General features: G+C 43.7%; 1 protein-coding gene across 1 annotated transcript in view; it reads left to right on the forward strand.

Moving 5' to 3' along the window:
- Positions 1 to 5,552: 5,552 nt before the first annotated feature.
- The window catches only part of stard8 (StAR related lipid transfer domain containing 8), a 198,531-nt gene continuing 182,236 nt past the window's right edge, over positions 5,553 to 21,847 (forward strand). Inside the window, exon 1 of the mRNA XM_080187504.1 lies at positions 5,553 to 5,682. The gene's annotated coding sequence lies outside the window, so the exon portion shown is untranslated. The remainder of the gene's footprint in view (positions 5,683 to 21,847) is intronic.

The following is a 21,847-nucleotide window of genomic DNA, read 5'->3' on the forward strand; positions in this document are numbered from 1 at the left end:
CCTATCCAGATCTCTCTGCAGACTTTCCGAGCCTTCCACATAATTTGCTTTTCCACTCACCTTTGTGTCATCAGCAAATTTTGTTACCCTACACTCAGCTCCCTCCTCCAGATCATCTATGTAAACGGTAAACAGTTGAGGCCCCAGCACTGATCCCTGCGGCACTCCACTAGTCAACAACTGCCAACCAGAATAGCACTCATTGATTCCAACTCTCTGCTTCCTATTAGACAGCCAATCCTCTATCCACACTAACACCTTACCCCCAACTCTGTGCACGCTAACCTTCTGAAGCAACCTTTTGTGAGGCACCTTATCGAACACCTTCTGGAAATCTAAAAACACCACATCCACCAGTTCCCCTTTGTCGACCGCACTAGTCACATCTTCATAGGAATCCAGTAAATTCGTTAAACACAACTTCCCCTGAATGAATCCGTGCTGCGTCTGCTTGATCAAACCGTTCTTTTCTAGGTGTCTCGCTGTTTCTTCTTTGATGACGGATTCTAGCATTTTTCCAACTACAGACGTTAAACTAACCAGCCTATAACTCCCTGCCTTTCGTCTGCTACCTTTTTTAAACAGCGGTGTAACATTAGCCGTTTTCCAATCTTCCAGCACTTCCCCAGAGTCCAGCGAATTTTGATAAGTAATTACTAAGGCATCCGCTAGCACCTCTGCCATTTCTTTCAGAATCCTGGGATGCATTCCATCCGGTCCTGGGGACTTGTCTACCTTCAGTCCCATTAGTCTATCAAGCACTACCTCTCTAGTGACAGTAATTGCATTTAGGACCTCATCTCCTACCATCCTTCTATTTTTAATATTTGGCAAGCTATTTGTGTCCTCCTCCGTGAAGACCGACACAAAAAACTTAGCTAGTTCCTCGTTACCCACTGCTAAATCCCTCCTCCCGTCCTCCAAGGGTCCAACATTCACTCTAGCCAGCCTCCTCTTCTTTATATATTTGTAAAAATTTTTACTATCATTTTTTATATTTAGAGCTAGTTTAGCTTCATACTCTATCTTTCCTTTCTTTATCACTTTCTTAGTCATTCTTTGTTGTTTTTTAAATCTTCCTCAATCTTCTAATCACCCACTATTTTTAGCTGCTCTGAACGCATCAGCTTTTAATTTAATACTCTCCTTTATTTCCTTCGATAACCACGGATAGTTATCTCTTCTCTTACAGTCCTTCTTTACTATAGGAATATATTTCTGCTGAATACCGAAAAAGATCTCCTTAAAAATCTTCCACTGTTCCTCAGCTGTCCTACCAACCAATCTGCGCCCTCAATCTACATTCGCCAATTCCTCTCTCATCCTATCATACTCCCCTCTGTTCAAACAGAGGATACAGGTTCCTCTATCTGCATCAGAAATTCAACCATACTATGATCACTCTTCCCAAGAGGATCCCTCACAAGAAGATCACTAATTCTACCTGCCTCGTCACACAGCACCAGATCTAAGATAGCTCGCTCCCTCGTAGGTTCTGTCACATACTGTTCAAGGAAACTATCCCGACAGCATTCCAAGAACTCTTCCTCAAGCCCACCGCGTCTGACTTGGGTCATCCAATCAATATGCAGATTAAAATCCCCCATAATTATCGCTGTTATGTTTCTGCATGCATCAATTATTTGTTTGTTTTTAGCCCGCCCCATCTCAAAGTTATTATTTGGGGGCCTATAGACCACACCCACCTGTGTCTTTCTCCCCTTACTGTTCCTTATCTCCACCCACAACGATTCCACGTTTTGCTCTTTGGAGCCTATATCTTCCCTTACTACCGCCCTGATATTATCCTTAATTAACAGAGCTACCCCACCTCCTTTTTCCTCCTGTCTATCCTTTCTAAACGCCTGATACCCCTGGATATTCAGTTCCCAGTCCCGGTCACCCTGCAACCACGTTTCCATAATGGCCACTAGATCATACCCATTTGTATGGATTTGCGCCATCAGCTCATTCACTTTGTTCCGAATGCTTCGTGCATTCAGGTAAAGTGTCTTTATACCAGCCTTTATGTGGACCTTATTAGTAGAAACGCTACTAACCTCTCTTGTGCGCCTTACTCCTTTAATTAGTGGAACATCCTCAACATTAACCTGCACTCGTACCCGCTCCTTTACTTTAGATTTTGTAATTTCCCCCACCCCTGCACCCTCCGCCCCACTAATTAGTTTAAAGCCCTATCTACAGTCCTAGTTATACGATTCGCCAGGACTGTGGTCCCAGCACGATTCAGATGAAGATCATCCCATCTGAACAGGTCCCATCTGCCCCAGTAGTGGTGCCAGTGCCCCATAAAGCCACGCATTCATCTCCTTAATCCTATTTACCCTGCGCCAATTTGTGCATGGTTCAGGTAGTAATCCAGAGATAACCACCTTGTTGGTTCTGCTTTTTAATTTGGTTCCCAGATTATCATACTCCCTCTGCAGATCCTTAGTTCCTATTTTGCCTATGTCATTGGCACCCACATGAACCACAAGGACTGGATTCTCACCCTCCCACTCCAGGTTCCTCTGCAGCCCAGATGAGACATCCTGGACCCAAGCACCAGGCAGACAACACACCCTTTGGTATTCTTTATCCTTGTCACAAAGGACAGTGTCTATGCCCCTAACTACACTATCCCCAATTACCACTACATTTCTTTTCTTCCTCTTTGACCTCTCCCTGCACCACTGTACTGTGGGCAGATTTCTTGTCCACCTTGCAGTCCTTGTTCTTGTCCACACTGGGAGCAAGAATCTCAAACCTGTTGTGCAGATTCAGGGGCTGAAGCTTTTAGGTCTCCCCCTCCTTCCTCCCCCCATCACTTTCAAAACCTAGATCAGTGTGCAGCAAGCTCCCAAGTGGCTCATGACCTGCCTCACTTGATTGTCCATTACTTTCCAGCAGATTAGTTACTGTGATCCTCAACAGAAAACATCTTCACCAAGGCTGCTGGGAGCCAGGAACATGTCAGAGAAATCAGCAGGGTACTCAGTGCCTTGACTCTTTTGGCCCACCTCCCTCCAAACATTCCTCTGCCTAAGGATGAAAATTCAGCTCGTTGTTTCAAGTCAAAGGCCTACCATCAAAAGTGGAAAAAAAATGTGATTTAACAGTCTGTAAGAAATTACAGAAGCAGGACAAAGGTGAGAGGGGCTGGGGGAAGGAGAGACAAAAAGTTCAAAAGGAAAGGTCTGTGATGGTGGAGGACAGGACTCATTAACTAACAAGGCGATGATGGTGTAAAACAATGTTTTAAAGTTTATTTATTAGTGTCACAAGTGGGCTTATATTAACACTGCAATGGAGTTACTGTGAAAATTCCCTAGACACCATTCTCTGGCACCTGTTCAGGTACACTGAGGGAGAATTTAGTTTGGCCAATACAACTAACCACTATATCTTTTGAACTGTGGGAAGAAATTGGAGCATCTGGAGGAAACCCATGCAGACACGGGGAGAACATGCAGAATCCACACAGACAGTGACCTAAGCTGGGAATTGAACCCAGCTCCCTGGTGCTGTGAGGCAGCAGTGCTAACCAATGTGCCACTGTGCAGCCCAGCTACTAGCTAAGGCAGACTGAAGATATGGTTTACTTTCAATGAAGATTCCATTATAAAGTGAAATTCATTGTATAGCAAATTATGGACACTTGGCATTTCATGTTGAGCTGTGGAGTGTTCTGGTTCTAGCACATTATTTAACCCGAATGATAACGTGTCAAAATAACCAGGAGCCTGACACTTTTCTCTCAAGTCTGTGTTTCAGCCACCCAGCAGCAATGAACACGTTTTTTATTTGTGGCTGATTTGTTTAAACGCACAGGCCTTAAAATTGTTTTGTGCAGCCGCACACATGTGGGAACTTAAAAGAGCCGACTTGTATTTGAACTACATGGGAAGTGTTAGGTTGCTGCGCAACCTCTTGCCCTGGCCAATATTCCACCCTTAATCATCACCACTAAACACACATTAATTACCCTTTCAACTCATTAATGTTTGTGGGGTAGGAGTTGGTGAAAAACAGTACATTTATTTACCAATATTGCAATAGTCATTGCACTTCAAAGCAATCCATTTTGTAGGAGTTTCTAAGAAAAGTGAATAAGGTGCTGTATAAGTGCTCATTTTTGTGTAAACAAGATAGCTTTAAGAACACTATAAGGTGTCAGTAAATCCCTATTTGGTCTGGCCCTGTTGCATTCAGAAAGAATAGAACATATAACATAGAAAAACTACAGCACAAACAGGCCCTTTGGCCCACAAGTTGTGCCGATGATATCCCTACCTACTAGACTTACCTATAACCCTCAATTCTATTACGTCCCATGTACTTATCCAGAAGTCTCTATCGAATACCCTATCGAATTTGCCTCCACCACCACCGACGGCAGCCAATTCCACTCACCCACTACCCTCTGAGTGAAAAACTTACCCCGATACCTCCTCTGTACCTACATATTTTACATATAACATATCATATTATATTACATTTAACCTGTAATATTTTATCTTGACTTGGTTCGGTTAAGCTCCCTATTGGTTTTGGGATTACCACGTTTCACCTAGCTTTCCTAATCATAAAATTTACTGCTCAGTGTAAGGTTGAGCATTTGAGAGCAGTAAGGTCCCCTCATTTAGTACCTGGTCTCAATCAGTGTCCTGGTTACGACATTTGGCCAAAGTGTCCTGTACTAGGAAATAGACAAATCAGCCAGGAGTCCTATTCCACCCATTTCTTTGCAGAGGGCATTGCGAATGGCTGTGATGTTCTTCCATCTTTCAATAACCTGCTGATATTCACAGCTGGGCACCTGAGTCCCTTAAATTTCTTTCATTTCCCTGAGTGTAACTTCTATTGTCTCACGCTCATATCATTTCGGTCACTCCAGCAAAGCTGATGTATGTGCAAGCCCTGCCAGTGTCCATACAAGTACAGACGTGAAAGCCACAGACAGTTTCAGGAGTGGCAGGGGTTCATTTAAAAGGTACTTGGATGTGCAACTGAAATGCCTGCAAGGCTGTGGACCAAAAGCAGGAAAGTGGGATCAGACTGGGTGGCTCATTTTTCAGCAGGCACAGACACAATGGGCTGAGTGGTCTTTTTCAGTGCTGTAAACCTTCTATGATTCCATGAAGAGTTTAGAAGAGTGCTGGTACTTGGTTGGTATAAGTCACACATTCCAGAGATATTCGTAGGCCATGTAGCAGTTGATGGTCTCTCTCCCCCTGCACTTTCTGCCAGGTTTGGCACAAAGATCCAGCTACTCTGAAAGATTTAAATCTGCCTATAGTCAGTCAAAATGTATTATGTGAAAAAAAAATGCAGCCTCTGGAATGTGAGGAAGAAAGGGGTTAAGTATTGGATTATGTTGCTGACAGCTTCTCCTTTATCTGATTTTCTCTCACCTTTTTTCAACTGCTCACAGATGTCGGCAGTCAGGTGTGTGCCTGATGATGTCACAGGGAAGTGAGACAGCGCCCACTCACCTTGTGGATCTGTTCCATACAAAAGGAGGAAACTTTGGCTGTTTGCCATGAGAAAATGTGGACTTTGAGTATTTGCAGTTTAAGCCAGCTGGGGAAACCGTCTTGCAGGAAAAAGTCACCTTCTCACGTAGGCTGAGCTTTCTCAATGACGACTGTTGAGAGTTTTCTGCTCTGAGCACACTTTAAGGTAAATTTCTTTTCAAAGTGTAATTTAAATGTGAATATGTGAGGACACTGACTGTATGTTCTGAATAAGCCTGACTGAGGACTGGGTATAGGTTGACTGGGCGGTTGATAATTGAAGTGGCAGCTGGCAGATTACTCTGAGCTGTTCTCTAGGTTTCAATTTGTTTTAATGCCGTGATCAATTACTGGCTGTGGATTCATTTCTCATGCTGACTGTTTCATGCGCTTGTAAGAGCTTTGTGAGCACAAATACTCAGGTTGCAACTGGCCTGCTTAAGAATGTAGCGCAAAGAAGCAATATGTCTTCATTATTTTTCCATTCAATGTTTGTGTCCTGCTCTCTGGAAAGGGACTGAGTTTTGTTGCATAATAGTTCCATAGTCACTTGTAGCCCTCCAAGTGGCCATCCTTGAAATCTATACAGTGTGAGTAAGCAGCATATTAAATCATAGGGGACAGCACAGTTGAGCTTGATCCAGTAGGCTTTGCCCACTATCCAGTAACCTCTGAGGATAGTTTCACCTTTGAAATATGATCTATGGCACTCCAAACCCACCATCTCTACCACCTAGAAGAACAAGAGCATGGGAACACCACCACCTGTAAGTTCCCTCCAAGTTGCACACAATTCTGACTTGAAACCATCTCTTCACCTATTGTTGGGTCAAAATGTTGGAACCCCCACGCCAACAGAACTGAGGGTGTACCTACACCACATGGACTGCAGTGATTCAAGAATGCACATCACTACCACCTTGTCAAGGACAGTTAGGAAAGGGCAATAAATACTGTCCTTGCCAGAGATGCCTACATCTCAAGAACAAATTTAAAAAATTAACATAGGATGCAACTATTGTGGTATTTATAGTGATTTCTTACCAACAACATTGGAGCTCAACTGAGCACTTTGGGATAATGTATGCAAGACATTACTGGAAGTGACATCATCGACCATTATGCGGGTAACTGTGGAGAGTAGGTTTGCAGCCTGTACTGAATACGTCTCTTTCAATAAAGCTCCTGAGTTTGTTGAACCTCCATGGCCTTCTCGCATCAATCCTTAAAAGCTTATTTAAAAAGTTTATTTATTTATTATTCACAAGTAGGCTTACATCAACAGTGAAATGAAGTTACTGTGAAAATCCTCTAGCTGCCACTCTCTGGTGCCTGTTTGGGTACGCTGAGGGAGAATTTAGCATGGCCAATGCACATAACCTGCGCGTCTTTTAGACAGAAGAGAAAAACTGGTGACGAGAAAGGGATGAACAGCGCTGGCAGCCGCCGGAAGGAAACAAAACATTGTTGAAAAATTCAAAGAAAAGAACTTTGAAGAGAAGATTTCCATGTGCTTTGACCGGAATAAACTCTGTAGCCATGAGTAAACATTAATCTGCAACAGTAAATCTAGAACACGGTATTTTAAAACAAGCAAAACAGGCTGAAGCTCAGGTTGTGCCTTGTTTTAAGAGAGGAAAAGCAAGGTATTGCTAAAAATTCATGGTGCACTGTGCACACACATGTCCTTCCATAGAGAAAAAATGGCAGGATATTTTGGTGCCATGGACAGTTTGACAAGAATACAGAGTGATGGAGCTTGTACGCAGAATGGTTTGACTATTCTGTTCATGCTTTCAGGATAACAGAAGATATAGAAGGTCCCATATTCCTGAGCATAATTGGGGGGGGGGGATGCAGCAGGGGAGGGGACGGTGGAATTTTGCAGGGCTACTATCCAACAAATGTCCTTATGTTCTTAAAATGTTTAGTCATTGCAGAAAGATTTAGATTGCACAAGCACTTTCAAGAAGAGGGGAAATTGACTGCACAGTTTGTGGCTACGTGGAAAAGACTGGCAGAGCACTGAGAGTTTGGGAATGTATTAAAGAATATAATCTGGGGTAGACTGATCTATGGTTTAAGGAGCAAGGCAATTCAATAGTGGTTGTTAACCAAAAGCAGCCTGGTTTTAAAGAAAGCCATGGAAGTTGTTAGCAGCCAAAGAAGCTCAGCAGTTGAATTAAACCAAAAGGATTCACAAGACAAAACCTGAATGCAAACAAGGACTTGTACTTGCCATAGATGTATGAAGACTGGACACTCAGCAGCAGATTGTTGATGCAAAGAAAACATGCTCAGAAACTGCGGAAGAAAGGGCCAGATTGAATGAGTATGTTGGATAAAGAAGCAAGCTTTGAGCAAAAGTAGCAAAAAACAAAACCCAAATAAAGCAACCGGCAAACAGTAGAAAGGGAATAATGTGTGCAAGAATGAGGGAAGACATTTAATTCACAGTCTGAGGACAAATTGTCATTGAATGTGTTACAAATAGATACTGGATCACTCAACTGCTGGATGGACAGCTGAAAAAAAGGTGGAGGTAGACACTGGAGTAGCATTTTCACTGGTGCCAGAGACTGCCTACAAAGAAAATCTCCAACATATTCCTCACTGTCCCACAAAAATTGTGTTGAAGACTTACATTGGTGAAATGATTCCATAGGAGGGCTGCATTGATATAACAGTACAATTAAATGGACAGACAGCAGATTTCTCCTTACATATAGTCAAAAGCAATAATCCGGCTTAATGGGGTGAACTTAGTTGGAAAAGAGCCAATGAAACTGGGCTGAAGTAAATCTTATGAAAGATTCAGAATCCAGAATACCAAAATCCTGAAGAAACTGTTGTTGTGTTTGACTGTGTACTGGAAAGTTTGAAGGACATCCTAATGAAGTTGAAGATTAAAGGAGGGATATATGTTTAAAGGCTGTGATCAGACTTAATGTAGAAGTGATTTGGAATGAATGGTGAAGATGAGATTCTTGGAACATGTCAACCTTAGTGAGTGGGCTACACCAAACATACCAGTTATAAAAAAAAATGGATCCATACAGATTTGTGTTCACTTCAAAGTAACAATTAATCCTGTACTGTGTGTGGAACAATACCCTCTAACCCTTATCAATGACCTGTTTGCAGTGTTGGCTTGAGGCCAACATTTCAGTAAGATCGACCTGAGTCAAGCATATCTACAAGTGAATGTAGATTAGGAGATGCAACAGTTCATGATGATTGTGACACATAAAGGGCTGTTTCCATATAGTAGATTACTATTTGGCATCACTTCAGCTCCGACGGTGTTCCAAAGAGCAATGGACCAAATCTCAAGCAGGTTAAGTGAAGTCCAGTGTAACCTGGATGACTGACAAAGGAAGGACATCTTCACAATCTGGATGCCACTCTTCAAAGATTGGAGGATTATGGGTTGAGAGTCCTTAAGGAATAATGCAAATTCTTCCAGTCTTCAGCTGAACATTTGGTACATGTAATCGATGCAAAGGGCCTTCACGAGTCTCCTTCAAAGATCAAAACTGAGGCACCTGCACCTCAGAATGTTAACCAACTTTGAGTTTTCTTAGGATTACCAAATTACTATGGAAGGTTTATTCCAAATTTGGCAACCATTTAAAATCCTTGCATAATATACTGTATCAAAATGACAAGTGGAAACAGGTGGATCAAGATGAGGAAGTGTTTGTGCAAACCAAGGAGGTGCTGCTCAAGTCAGAAGACCTGACATGTTTTGATCCAAATCTATCCTTCAGTTAGCGTGTGACGCATTATCCTATGGCACTGAGGCAGTGGTATCCAATATCATGCCATCAGGTGAAGAATAGCCCATTGCTTTTGCGAACAGAACATTGAGTAAAGCCAAAAGTAACTATGTGCAGATCAAGAAAGAAGTATTAAGCATTATCTTTGGGATAAAAAGGTTGTACCAATTCCTGCATGGGAAGAAATTCACAATATTGATGGATTATCATCCATTGACAACAATTTTTGGATTTCATACAGGGATTCTATCGCTGACAGTGAGCAAAATGCAGAGATGGGCATTGCTGTTGTCAGCACATACGTATACTATCAAGGATCATCAGTCAAGCCTTCATGGTAATGCAGATGGACTTTCCCACCTACCCTTAACATAAACATAAGAACATAAGAAATAGGAGCAGGAGTAGGCCATCTAGCCCTTCGAGCCTGCCCCGCCATTCAATAAGATCATGGCTGATCTGTCGTGGCTCAGTTCCACTTTCCCGCCCTCTCCCCATAACCCTTAATCCCCTCTCTTATCAAAAACCCATCAACCCGCGTCTTAAAAATATTTAGCGAGGCAGCCTCCACCACTTCAACGGGCAGAGAATTCCAGAGATTCACCACCCTTTGAGTGAAGAAGTTCCTCCTCAACTCCGTTCTAAACCGCCCCCCCCTTTACCCTGAGGCTGTGCCCCCTAGTCCTACTGTCTTTTTTGAGCGGGAAGAGTCTCTCCACCTCTATCCTATCCATCCCATTCATCATCTTATACGTCTCAATGAGATCTCCCCTCATTCTTCTAAACTCTAACGAGTACAAGCCTAGTTTATTCAGCCTCTCCTCATAGCTCAACCCCCTCAACTCCGGTATCAGCCTAGTAAACCTCCTCTACACTCCCTCCAAGGCCAAAATATCTTTGCGCAGGTGCGGCGCCCAAAACTGCACACAGTACTCCAGCTGCGGCCTCACCAATGCCCTATACAGCTGCAGCAAGACCTCCCTACTTTTATATTCAATCCCCCTCGCTATGAAGGCCAGCATCCCATTCGCCTTCCTGACCACCTGCTGCACCTGCAAGCTGGGTTTTTGCAACTCATGCACAAGGACCCCGAGGTCCCTCTGCACCGTCGCCTGCTGCAGTTTTTCGCCCCGTAAGTAATAGTCCTTCCTACCATTATTCCTACCAAAGTGGACCACCTCACACTTGCCAACATTAAATTCCATTTGCCATTTCCTGGCCCATTCGCCCAGCCTATCTAGATCCTTCTGCAGACTCTCCACACCCTCCGCACAATTTGCCGTTCCCCCAATCTTGGTGTCATCAGCAAATTTCGACACCCTACACTCGGTTCCCACCTCCAGATCACCTATATAAATGGTAAAAAGCTGAGGCCCCAGCACCGACCCCTGGGGCACTCCACTAATCACCATCCGCCAATCCGAATAGCACCCGTTGACCCCCACTCTCTGCCTCCTATTTGACAACCAATCCTCTATCCACGCTAACACCCTACCCCCAACTCCATGTCCCTCGACCTTCCGCAATAACCTCTTGTGAGGTACTTTGTCAAACGCCTTCTGAAAATCTAGAAAGACCACATCCACCGGCTCTCCTCTATCCACTGCCCTAGACACATCCTCATAGAACTCCAGTAAATTTGTCAGACACGACTTCCCTTTAATGAAACCGTGCTGCGTCTGCTCTATCAAGCAATTCCCTTCAAGATGCCTCGCAATTTCCTCCTTAATGACTTACCAGCTAGTCCGTCAATTAGTAGTTCAAGCGGAAGCACGTTCTACTTCAAACAGTTAGCTAATACTCCTGTCACCTCAGGACAAGTGAAGGAGCACATGCAATGTGATCCAGTGTTCTCCAAGGTAATGGACATGGTGTTTCGAGGCAAGGCCTCAGGAGTAAACCCTAATTTGAAGCCGTACTCCACTTGAAGATTTGAGTTATCTGTACAGGCAGGGTGTGTCCTTTGGGGGATGAGTAATTCCACCTCCATTAAGAAAATGAGTATTGAACCAATTATGGGCAGTGTGGTAGCATAGTGGCTAACTCTGCTACCTCACAGCAGCAGGGACCTGTGTTCGATTCCCAGCTTAGGTCACCCTCTGTGCAGAATCTGCACGTTCTCCCCGTGTCTGCATGGATTTCCTCCGGGTGTTCCAGTTTCCTCCCACAGTCTGAAAGGTGTGCTGATTAGGTGCATTGACCATGCTAAATTCTCCCTCAGTGTACTGAACAGGTGCTGCAGTGTGGAGAATAGGGGTTTTTCACAATAACTTCACTGCAGTGTTAATGTAAGCCTACTTCTGACCCTAATAAATAAACTTTAAACTTTAACTTTATGAAGACCATCATGGAATTGTGAGAATTTCTGGTGGCCTGGACTAGACCTGAAATAGAGGTGAAGGTGGGAGCCTGTTTGTCTTGTGCAAAAGTGTGAAACCTGCCACTGTTAGCACCGTTGCATCCATGGGAATGACCAGAAGAGGCTTGGTAATGGGTACACAGTGATTATACAGGACCATTTGAAGGATGCATGTTTTCAATTAGTCAATGCTCATTCAAAATGGGGAAACCAGCACCTCAAGCACCAAGTCAACCTAAGTCATAACGTTGATCTGGTTGAAACATCACATCAAGCCAAAGACACCAAAGGTTACAACAAGTATCAAGAGCCAGATGCCACAAATTTGCCCAGAACCATTCAGGGAATGATTACACCCAAATCATCTAACTTACCAACTGTTGTTGTTAATTGACTGTTCATGTTATACTTGTTTCATGTATTGGGGATGTTGATTTAACAGGGGAGGAAAATGTGTATTCATAGTGTCCATGGTGATTTCTTACCAGCAGCGTTGAAGCTTAAGGGCACTTTAAGATAAAGCATGCAAGATGTCACCGGGAGTGACCTTTCATGCGGATAACTGTGCAGAGTAGGTGTACAGCCAACATCTCCTAAATAAAGCTTCTTATTCTTAGCATCAATCCTGTGGACACAACATCAACTTTTATAAGGTGAATGCAAAGGCAAATGTCACACTATAAAACTTCCAGGGTAAGTCAGTTGATGTTGGCATCCACATAACTAATCCATGATGTAACAGACCTGGGAGTGCTGGATGTGATAATTTGTAAGGATCTTTATTCTACATCTATTCTATACTATTACTGCTTCTTAAGTAAGAGAAGGTTATCTCCTACAAAATAAGGCAGTGTTAGCTAAGTTTGAAATTGCCTATCATGAACAGTGCTTGCTAATAGCAGTTAAAATGTTTTTAGAACATAGAACATAGAAAAACTACAGCACAAACAAGCCCTTCGGCCCATAAGTTGCATTGATCATATCCCTACCTACTAGGCCTACCTATAACCCTCAATCCTATTAAATCCCATGTACTCATCCAGAAGTCTCTTGAAAGACCCTAACGAATTCGCCTTCACCACCACTGATAGCAGCCAATTCCACTCACCCACCACCCTCTGAGTGAAAAACTTACCCCTGACATCTCCTCTGTACGTACTCCCCAGCATCTTAAACCTGTGTTCTCTCGTAATGACCATTTCAGTCCTGGGAAATAGCCTCTGAGAATCCACCCGATCTATACCTCTCAACATCTTATAAACCTCTATCAGGTCCCCTCTCATCCTTTGTCTCTCCAGGGAGAAAAGACCGAATTCCCTCAACCTATCCACATAAGGCATGCCACCTAATCCAGGCAACATCCTTGTAAACCTCCTCTGCACCCTTTCAATAGCTTCCACATCCTTCCTGTAATAAGGCGGCCAGAACTGCGCACAGTACTCCAAGAGGGCTCTGACTAGGGTCTCATAAAGCTGCAGCATTATCTCCCAACTCCTAAACTCAATCCGTCGATTGATGAAGGCCAGTACACCATACACCTTCTTGACCACATCCTTTACCTGCGAGGCCTATTTAAGAGTCCTGTGGACCCAGACCCCTAGGTCCTTTTGATCTTCTAACTGCTAAGAGTCTTACCCTCGATATTATACTCCTTCATTCCATTTGACCTGCCAAAATGGACCACTACACATTTATCCTGGTTGAAGTCCATCTGCCACTTCTCCGCCCAGCCTTGCATCCTATCTATGTCACGCTGCTACTTCTGACATCCCTCCAGACTATCCACAACACCACCAATCTTTGTGTTGTCAGCAAACTTACCAACCCATTCCTCCACTTCCTCATCCAGGTAATTTATGAAAATTTCAAACAGCAAGGATCCCAGAACAGATCCCTGGGGCACTCTACTGGTGACCTACCTCCATGCAGAAAAGACCCATCTACAACCACTCTCTGCCTTCTGCGGGCAAGCCAGTTCTGGATCCACAAGGCCAAAGCCCCTTGGATCCCATGCCCTCTCAGTTTCTCAAGAAGTCTTGTATGGGGGACCTTATTGAATGCCTTGCTGAAGTCCATATAAACCATATCTACCGCTCTTCCTTCGTCAATGTGTTTAGTCACATTTTCAAAGCACTCAACCAGGCTCATAAGGCTTGACCTGCCCTTGACAAAGCCGTGCTGACTACTTTTGAGCATACTAAACTTCTCTAGATGTTCATAAATCCTGACCCTCAGGATCCTCTCCATCAACTTACCAACCACTGAAGTTAGACTCACTGGTTGATAATTTCCTGGACTATCTGTTTCCTTTTTTGAATATAGGAACCACATCTGCAATCCTCCAATTCTCCGGAACCTCTCCTATCTCCATCAACGATGCAAAGATCATCGCCAGGGGCTCTGCAATCTCTCCCCTCACCTCCCTCAGTAACCTGGGGTACATCCCATCTGGTCCTGGAAACTTATCTATCTTGATGCTATTCAAAATTTCCAACACATCCTCTTTCTTAATGTCCACATACTCAATCTTTTCAGTTCGCCGCAAACCTACAGTACAACCACCCAGATCATTTTCCACCGTGAATACCAAGGTAAAGTATTCATTAAGCACCTCTGCCATTTCTATCAGTTCTGTACAAACTTTCCCACCTTCACATTTTATCAGTCCTATTCCCTCACATCTCATCCTTTTACTCTTCACATATTTGTAGAGTTTTTGAAGTAAGTCTCACCCAGATAAATTGAGGTCTTGTTTTCTATCACAGGAAGGAGCCAATTCTTTTTGGCTTGGAACAGATGTGCAAAGAATGAAATGGGGTGATATAATGTAAGTGCTGAATTAGTCAAGTTCACTCAGTCAAAGGCTGGTGATTCAGTGGATTGAAACAGTAACCATTTAACACCAAAGCCTCTAATTCACATTCACAATGAAAATTCTGTTTCTCAGGGGATTAATTTTTTTAAAAACCTTTTTATTTGCTTTTGTTCAAAGCCAGACCACTTGCTGACTGTCTTGCACACTCTATTTTGCTTTAGTGATGTAGTGAGAAACTTCCATTTCTTTAATCATCAGTCCTTGATTCAAATATAACCAAGCTCACTTTAGACAAATATTCACCATCACAATTTGGACAACAAACTGACAGATCACATAAGACCATGAGACATAGGAGCAGAATTAGGTCACTCAGCTCATTGAGTCTGCTCTGCCATTCAATCATGGCTGATATTTTTCTCATCCTCATTTTCCAGCCTTTTCCCCATAACACTTGATCCCCTTATTAAGTTATGTTATGCAAACTGTTTGCTAATCATCACCATTTGGCACTTACTACACAAACAATATCAGTGTAAATCAGACCTTTTGATCTGAATCCATCCTTCTTTCTATGTTGAAGATTGGATACACTGTGATATAAAACAACACCTATAATCTCTGGCACCTTAGTGTGAAACTAGTCCTGAGGATAACAGATGAGGATAAATTCATCACTATCTCTGTTACTTCACAAAGATTTGTAGAAAATAGTGGCCTTGAGAAGGAAAGAAAAGTGACATCAGTTTCGGGTTTGGGTTTGAACTATCACCTCTCACCTTTTTAAAACTGGACGATAATGCAGCCTTGGACAGATGGAATGCTATTATTGCTGTTTCTGCACCAAAACATTCCAGCTCATTCTTCTAGTAATGAATGCTAGACTCAGACACGCCTCTGGCCCACGCTTTACCTGATCCAGCAGAACTTGATACTGTCAGTGGGTGGGGAGAGGAAGAATGTTCCATTCTTCAAGTCTAACATTCTTTTCTTAGGCAAACACAGTTGTGTTTATATGAATATGTTAATAGATATTGAGGCAACTTTGATATTGTAAACTGCAATAATGTATAATCTGTTTTTTTAAAATGCAAAGATTCATTTTGTATTATTAAGGGTAGAGAATATTTTATTTTCCTGCTGCTCAACCTGGTCTTTGGCATGGACTGAAGGTAGCAATTCCAGAAGCCCATATGACAAACGTTGCAGAATTATTCTACTTTTCCCCTTTACCAGGCTGATTCCAGGGATGGCAGGACTGGTGTAGATTACTTGACTAGACTTGTAGGTTACTTGACTAGGTTAGGGTTGTTTTCGCTGGAGTTCAGACGAATGAGGGGAGCATCTCATAGAGACTTATAAAATTCTAACAGGACAGGGCAGTGTAGATGCAGGGAGGATATTCTGATGGTGGGGGAGTCCAGAACCAGGGGTCACAGTCTGAGGATTTGGGATAGACCATTTAGGATGGAGGTGAGGAGACATTTCTTCACCCAAAGAGTGGTAAGCCTGTAGAATTCATTACCACAGGAAGTAGTTGATGCCAAAACACTGAATGCATTCATGAGGCGGCTAGATATAGCACTTGGGGCAAATGGGATCAAAGATTATGGGGAGAAAGCAGGATTAGGCTGTTGAGATGGATGATCAGCCATGATCACAATGAATGGCGAAGTAGGCTCGAAGAACCAAGGGGCCTCCTCCTGCTCCTATCTTCTGTGTTTTTATGTTTCTAAATTATTCGTCCCTCTTCTCATGTAAGTATCAAACTTGTACCTACGAGTGAAGGTTCTTTGGCCACTCACTCCCTCATGGGACATCCACTTTCAAACAGGTGCTACAAGATAGGGATCAGGAGTGGAATTTGGTGGATTTTTGTCCTCTCCCGAGAGTTACGTCGTTGGGGTTCATTGTTGCAGCTCTATAGCCCTGCATGAAATAATCTAGTTCAGTATAAAACAAAGTGGAACCTGTGTGATTCAATACCACAATGGGCCAACTCAACAAGTGAGCCAACATCCAACTCAAGTAGTGAGCGGCTAAACCAACATTTAAACACATCTAACTTTTAAACAAACAGCTGAAAAGGAAAAATGCAACATTTTAATAGGAGTACTTAAAATGAAGTGTAAATCTTTTTGGTGGCAAGTTTGTGATTGCCTTTTGGCTGGATGCGAGTTGCAGACATATATCCAGATGAATATCTTCCACCTGGAAACTGGGGTGTGGCTCTTCTGTAGTGAGCAGGGAATGGCGAGTTTAAACCCATGGAACTAGTGAAATGATTCACATTGAACAAATGAAAGACAGATTCTTGTTTGAACATTACTCATATATCACCATTGTACAAAGTCAAGTATTTTGTGTAGGATGTTCGTGATAAAGGCGAGTGACATTTAAAAGTGAGTAAGTAAATATTTGACAAAAGCACTAAAGAGAGCAGAGAAAGAGCAAAAAGGTGGGAGAAAATAGTTCCCAACAGGAACTAGAGTCAGCAAGGTGTGATGACCAAAGTCTTTCTCTATGCTGTACAAATGCTTAATGACTCTTAATTAAGTAGTGCCTGAAAGAATTAACTGAATAATTAAGATTACAGGCCATTTATTTTTTCATGTCTTTCCCCTCTGTAAACAAAGTGAGTCGTTTGAGCTGAACTCTACATCTTTTTACTCTTTTTCATATTGAGTTAACCTGGTCCAGGTCAAACAATTAACCCTGATTTGAATGCCAAGACTTCCTCTGCCAGTACAGCAAGGTGTCCTTTATGTGTTAATAAGGAGGCACAGTGAAGTAGCCATTATGCAGCCAGCGTCTTGTTTGACATAGTGATGGCTTACACTGATTAAGCCAATTAATAATACTTCCACTTTGCCAATTAAAATCATAACATTGACCTGCCGACAGAGACTAACTACTTCCCAAGTTCTCGCAGGAAATTTCAGGCTTCCAGGATTAATCCTGTCCTAATAAACTGAGTTTACTCTACAGGCTGTCCCAAAGCCCAAGATGTATAGCTTCTCCAAGTAGCTCAGTGTGCCTTAGATTGTGGCGCTCCTATCTTTGAATCAGAAAGTCCATCTTTGGGGCGTAAGCACAAACATTATGGCTGACACTCTTTTGATGAGATATGAAACCAAGATGGGTTGTACGAGATCCTTGGGCACTATTTTGAATTGCAGGATCCTTATCCCTCAACAGTGTCATCAAAGCAGATTATCACATTGCTGTTTGTGGAAGCTTGCTGTGTATAATTTGGTGTTGCGTTTTCTATATTATAACAGTGCCTATAGGCGGAATTTCCTGAAAAAGTGTCACAAAGGTGAGAAAATGGGAGTGATCCGTGAGTGGAGACAGTACTGATTTGTGCCTGTGTGATGTCCTGCTGGAGGAGTGGCAACATTCCGGGGGTGGGGGGGGGTGCGCGGTGCTAGTGAGATTGAAATCAAGATAAAGTGAAGGGAGACTGATTGTTTCCTCTTATGCGGCAAACGCAAACACAAAGTCACAGGTATAGATTGCGAGGCTGTAGAATTAGAACTGAGGTGAGGAAGAACTACTTCTCACAGAGGATGGTGAATTTGTGGGACTTGTTGCCCCATTGCATGGTGGAGTCTGAAGTAGATTCAAGAAGGATATTTCTTATTAAAACAAAGGAATAAGGGGATATGGAGAACAGGTGGGGAGGTGGATTTGAGACCAGGGAGAGAGCAGCCATGATCTGATTAAATAGCAGAACTAGCTCAAAGGGCAGAATTTGCCTACTTTTGCTCCTAAATCCTATGTTCCTATGAACCGATTTCCTATGAACACTATTTTCTGGGACTGGCACTCCTTGCATTTCAAAATTACTTCATTTTGAAGCTTGAGCTTTGAGATATTTAGTGATCATGAAAGGTAATATAGAAATGCAAGATTTTCTCTCTTTAGTTGCACACCTTCAACTTCTGTAGCAATGCCCAACGGGAAGCCTCAGCTCTTGCTTACACAGTACAGATGATGCTATAATTAGCCCCAAGAGGAAGTCAGAGTAATAGATCCTGGGGATTTCCTGCAGATCCCTTCAGGAAAATCAGGCATGATGTTATTCAATATTTGCTGAGAGAAGTTGTCACGAATTTGCACTCTTTCTTTTCTTGTTTTTAAAGTGAGACCGGTTCAAATGTTTGGTAAAGTCAGTTATTATAGTGTAGGTTATGTCTTTTTTTAATATTTCATTTTAAAATGAGTCTGAGCATGTAGCTTCTGTCTGCATTTACCACTTATTGATGTATTATTTTCACCTTTGAGTTGATAGAAACATATGGTTGGTAACCACAAATTCTTCAGAAAACAATCAACCAATATTGAAAATTATTTATTAAAGCTGAACATTATAAAAAATTAATTAATAAAAATGACCATTAAAAAGTGTAAAGCAGCAGAATTGACCAAAGCTTTGTTTGCCATTTTGCTTAAGCAGCAGAGCTTTAGAGACAGACTAAACCCAGTTCCTGGCCACCAGGGAAAAGATGAAAACCAGGGCCAAGAAAAGGAAGTGGGTTTAACTAACACTAACCTTGCATTTGCTTCTGGTAGCACACACTTTGAGCAGGCCTTGGTGGAACTCACACAAAAATGAGAGTCTCTCAGCCAGGATTTTCCTCCACTCTGGTCTGCCCTGTGGATAGGTTTTTGGGGAAGGCAGAGGAGGAGGAAATATGTGTGTGTGTGAGTTTGTGTGAGTGAGTCTGTGTGTGAGTGAGTTTGTGTGCGTGAGTTTATGTGAGTGAGTTTGTGTGTGTGAGTGAGTTTGTGTGTGTGTGAGTGAGTTTGTATGTGTGTGTGTGAGTGAGTTTGTGTGAGTGGTGAGTGAGTCTGTGTATGTGAGTGAGTTTGTGTGTGTGAGTGAGCCCGATTTTACCATCGCGTTGCGCCCATTTTCAGGCATGGAAACTTGGTAAAGTCGGATGTGAGGCGAGTGGTGTGACCTGTGCCTGCCTCTACGCCGATTCCCTCTTTACCAGGGTCATGATTGGGGCTGCACCAGAAACAGGGGTACGATGGCCATTTAAATGCATTTGCATGTATTTGAGTTGACTTAACAGGCTGCACGCCCAACTTTACCAGCATTACCCCCTTTGCACTACCTCCTTTACCACTGCGTTCGCCCATCCAGAATTAGCACAAAACAGACATGCTACATATAAATCCAATTCGGGCACTCCAGTTAGTGAGGACATAAGGGCCGAGCATCCAACAGCCATCTACTTGAGATCGGTGGGGAGGAAGTGGGGTCCACTGTCACTCTGCCTGAGATCAGTGGGGCGGAAGTGGGGTCCACTGTCACTCTGCCTGAGATCGGTGGGGCGGAAGGGGGGGTCCACCACCACTCTGCCTGAGATCAGTGGGGCGGAACGGGGGTCCACTGTCACTCTGCCTGAGATCAGTGGGGCGGAACGGGGGTCCACTGTCACTCTGCCTGAGATCAGTGGGGCGGAACGGGGGTCCACTGTCACTCTGCCTGAGATCAGTGGGGCGGAAGTGGGTCCACTGTCACTCTGCCTGAGATCAGTGGGGCGGAAGTGGGGTCCACTGTCACTCTGCCTGAGATCAGTGGGGCGGAACGGGGGGGTCCACTGTCACTCTGCCTGAGATCAGTGGGGCAGAATGGGGGGGTCCACTGTCACTCTGCCTGAGATCGGTGGGGCGGAAGGGGGTCCACTGTCACTCTGCCTGAGATCAGTGGGGCGGAACGGGGGTCTGCTGTTTGTCTGCCTGAGATCAGTGGGGAGGCGGGGGAGGGGGGCAGGGGATGAGGAGCCAACTATCAGTCTGGGTGATGGGTGGATGGGGGAATAAGGGGATCAGTAATGTTGGGTGAGGTGGGGCAATGTCTTTGGGGACCAGAGGGTGGCATTATCCGACCCGGAGGGGATGTGACAAGGGAGCGGCTTTCTATCATCTTTTTTTCTGCGCATGCGCAATTGGAGGCGCTGATTGGAGCTGCAAGATTTCGGGTAAGTTAAGCTCTGCCCACAGGCTTCTACAGCAAGATTTGGATATTTTTGCAGGCAGAGTGCGAATGGTTTCACCTGAGAATGGGTCTAGAAGTTGGATCTGAAACACTCCCAGTTTCAAGTCCACCTGTCACTTAGACTCAGAATGGTAAAATAGGGCCCTGTGTGTGTGAGTGAGGCTGTGTGAGTATGAGTGTGTATGAGTGAGTGAGTGTGTGTGTGTGTGAGTGAGTGAGTGTGTGTGTGTGTTTGTGTGTATGTGTGCATGTATGTGAGTGAGTCTGTGTGAGTGATAAGCCTGTGTGTGTGAATGAGAGGGCTTTTGGTTCACACAAACTCATTCATACTCACTGATTTACTTCACACACACACACACACACACACACACACACACACACACACACACACATATGGACACACTCACACCCACTCAGATCCACATACAAACTCACTCACACATACACAGGCACACTCACACTAACACAGGCTCACTCACACTCACACAAGCACACTCACACTCACACAGGCTCACTCACACTCACACAAAAACAAACTCACTCACACAGACTTACTCACAGTCACACAGACTCATTCACACACACACACATTCATATTCAATAAGACTCACTCATACTCACACACAGACTCATTCACACACACACACACTCACTCACTCACACTCACACACACAGACTCATTCAGACACAAATAAACTCACTCAGTCACTCACACAGACTCATTCACACACACACACACACTCACACTTGCAGAGACTCACTCACAGACTCACATTTGTGTAGCCTCACAGGCTCACACAGACACACTCACACAGACTCACACACACACATAGTCTCACACACATTCTCACACATACATATTCACACACACACACACAATCCCAATCACATACACGCACACAGACTCACTCACACAGACTGACTCACTCACACACATGCTAGAGACTCACTCACACATACTCATTCACACTCACAGACTCACAGAGAAACTGCGCGTGGGCCCTTCCAGCCCTTCTGGCTTGTGGGATCTTTGTTCTTACCAGCTGGAAAAAAATGTTCAGCAAAGCGACCCCCTCAACCATCTGTGGTCTCCCTGTTGCTGAGAAAGCCTCATTGTGAGCAGCAAGCACAACATGCTGGGTAGGGAGAAGTATCCATAAATCCCTGTCTCACCCAGAAGGTCTTTGAGGCTCTGAAAGGTGGAATGGCAGAAGGTGAATGGACATGGGTTTTATCACCCTCAATCAAATGGGTAAGGAACAGGTGAGAGAGGTGATGGAGCAGTGGACAAGGGGGTTGCAGTGGGAATGGTCATTTCGGAATGCTGAAAGGAAGTGGAATGAAAGATGGCGGAATGGCAGTAAA

Source organism: Carcharhinus amblyrhynchos, chromosome 4 (assembly GCF_965287045.1).
Source record: "Carcharhinus amblyrhynchos chromosome 4, sCarAmb.v2.hapA, whole genome shotgun sequence".
In the NCBI taxonomy this organism is placed as follows: domain Eukaryota; kingdom Metazoa; phylum Chordata; class Chondrichthyes; order Carcharhiniformes; family Carcharhinidae; genus Carcharhinus; species Carcharhinus amblyrhynchos.